The sequence below is a fragment of the Pleurodeles waltl genome, chromosome 7 (assembly GCF_031143425.1).
Source record: "Pleurodeles waltl isolate 20211129_DDA chromosome 7, aPleWal1.hap1.20221129, whole genome shotgun sequence".
Lineage (NCBI taxonomy): Eukaryota > Metazoa > Chordata > Amphibia > Caudata > Salamandridae > Pleurodeles > Pleurodeles waltl.
In genome coordinates, this window is record NC_090446.1 from 995,340,898 (window position 1) to 995,344,063 (window position 3,166).

Sequence of the window (3,166 nt, forward strand, 5' to 3'; positions counted from 1 at the left end):
TCGTAGTCTAGCAGGGTTTGGAGGACTGGCGGGAACCCTATGTGCCCTCTTCAGGACAAAAACAGGGGTTAGAGTTTTTGGTGCTACAACTTTTTTCATCCAGTCTTCAAGGTAGGATACCATGTCCTCACTCTCAGCCCACTCTGGAAGGCCCACTAAGCAGACATTGTTACATCTGTTCCAGCCTTCTGCATCTTCTGCCTAGAATGCTCACTCTATCGAACAGGGCTGTCATTGGTCTACTGAGGTTTTTCTATGGCAGGCATACTACCTCAATCCCTGCCTCAACCTCATACACTCTGTCAGCCAGTTTGTGGTATTCTGCTCTTAGTAGCTCAAGGCCTACCGAGACTTCACTGATGTCTTGCTAAAGAGCAGTCTTAATGTTGTTAATGGCTGCCAGAATTCTGTCAAACTGTAACTGCAGGTGTGATATCTCACACTTTGTCTTTCCAGCCTTCCCGGAACTCGCCACCTGGGAATTCGATGTCTCCGGAGGGGAGGTCTGGGGTTGTTTAGCATGAGGTTTACCCATAGTCAGTACTGGCACAGGTCAGTTACCCCGTTCAATGTAGGCCGTTAGCACTGAGGCAGTGGCAGAGATTATCCAATCAGTCTAAGTTCTTCAAAGAGGGTTCAGCAAGCCCTACAGGATTCAGTCCGGCCAGCCAGAATGTATATGCGTCCCACTCTGGATTCCAATAGTCAACCTCATACTATCAATCCCTTCACCGTTCGATACCAGCCTGCAACAATCCCCCCTGGCAGAAGGTGGTTAGGCCCCCGTCAATCCTTCTCACTCTCCAGAGTCCCTCAGTTACAGATTTCCCCTGTTCCTGTCTGCGGGGAATCAATTAGTTCTGTGAATCCCCAGCAGACCAGTTTCAAAGTGACAACAATTTCTAGTGCCCACCAACACCACTTAAGCAATGAGCAAATTACTCACTTGAACAAACAAGAGTTAGGTTCTTCAATCCGGTTCCCAGTGTATGCCAATCCAGTATTGCTGCATGTGCTCCCCACGCCACACAGGACCACCAAAACATGTGCTCTCCTCAATCTTTCCACAGTAGTTTGTCACAAGTCCCCAGGGCACGAGTACCTTTGTTCGTGGTGAAAGTGCCACCGGTCAATATTTGCTGCACATGGATTCCTTACGATGCATGTCTAGTAGGTTGATGATCTGTCTCTGTCTACTCAGCAGGGTCAAGGAGTGCCAGGCCCCAATGATTGAGGTCCAAAATTGGGCACAGGAGCCTGGTGTTCCCCATGCGTCTCTCTAATTCCTATCTCCGGTCTCGGAGCTTATCACTGGCAATGCTCCTCTGCCCTCTCAGACACCCACAGAGGCGGCCACTATTTGTGGTAGGTTAAACACCTGGGAGGTCTACTGACTGACCTCTGCGTGTCCTGCCAGTGGAGGCACAATGATCAAAGTTTTATTTCAAGGTCACTCATTCAGACACGGGCCAGTGGTTCCCTCCAGTTTGCCCTGTTCTGAGGCCTCACCGCAATCCACGATGGGTACTCCCACAGAAGCGTGTCAGGAGCAGTTGGGTTCTCCCGCAGGAAGTTATGTGTCGAAATCAAAACGGCTCAGGAGGGGTCCCTCCAACTGCCAAGCTTAAACCGTAGGCTATGGAACCAGGTTTTTTTGTCCGTTTTTGCTGGGCCATTCAGCAGCAATGCTGCGCAGCTGACACTGCTGAATTGCAGCCAGCACGGGTCCTCGCCACATTAGCCCCTCTCGGCCAGCTCCAGCTTCTGAGCGGCCTATGCAACATGCCCTGCAGCTTCTCTGAGGATCCACTCAGCACCTCCACGCTGGTCCCGGCGCCACGATGGGCTGTTGCTGGGCCAGTCACTCTGCAAATGAGGGTGTACATATCTGGGTCCCCGCTACTTAACCCCTAAAGTGCCTTGGACGAGGTGATCTTGTCCAAGGCACCGGTTCCCGGGTGCCTTGGACGAGATCACCACGTCCTGCACCCAGGAACTGGTGGGAGCGCTAGCGCTCCCCCCATGGGCTCCCCACCCACCCTCCCCGGTGGTGGATGGAAGGGAAAGCCCTTCCTCTTTCACCCCCGACCCTCCCACCCAGGGGGGGCAGAAACCTCTAGGCACCAGGGATAATTTCTTTACTCTTTTTATGCTTTTGTTTTGTTTTGTTTTTTCACAGGTGGGGAGTGACCCCTTAGGCAAGGGTCGCTCCCCTAGGGGACTAATTATATTTAGGCCATTTCTGCCCCCCTTGGGGGCAGATTGGCCTATTTTTATGAGGCCAATCTGTCCCCAAGGTGGACAGGAACCACTAGATACCAGGGAGTTTTTATTTTTTTATTTTTACATGAATTTCACGCAAGGGGAGCGACCCCTTAGGCAAGGGTCGCTCCTCTGGGGGCAAATTTATTTTAGGCCATTTCTGCCCCCCTGGGGGCAGCTCGGCCTATTGCTATTAGGCCGATCTGCCCCCAGGGGGGGCAGACACCTCTAGGCGCCAGGGCAAAATATTTTTTGGTGTTTTGTTTTTTGTTTGTTTGTTTTTTTAAGAGATGGGGAGCGACCCATTAGGCAAGGGTCGCTCCCCTGGGGGGCAAATTGTATTTAGACCATTTCTGCCCCCCTTGGGGGCAGATTGGCTGATTTGAGGTCAATCTGCCCCCAAGGGGGCAGAAACCACTAGGCACCGGGGATTATTTTTTTTGCGGCAATGTCACGCAAGGGGAACAACCCTGTAGGCAAGGGTCGCTCCCAGGGGGTGGTTGGAGGGGTGGGGGGGCAAATCTATTTTAGGCCATTTCTGCCCCCCCGGGGTCAGATCTGCCTACTGTTATTAGCCGATCTGCCCCCAGGGGGGGCAGAAACCTCTAGGCGCCAGGGCAATTTGTTTTTGTGTTTTTTTTTGTTTGTTTGTTTTTTTAGAGATGGGGAGCGATCCATTAGGCAAGGGTCGCTTCCCTGGGGGGCAAATTGTATTTAGAACATTTCTGCCCCCCTTGGGGGCAGATTGACCTAAAATCGGCCGATCTTAGGCACCAGGGTTTTTTTTTTGCGCCAATGTCACGCAAGGGGAGGGACCCCGTAGGCAAGGGTCGCTCCGGGGGGGGGCCTTGGGGGGGCAAATCTATTTTAAGCCATTTTGTTATTAGGCCGATCTGCCCCCGGG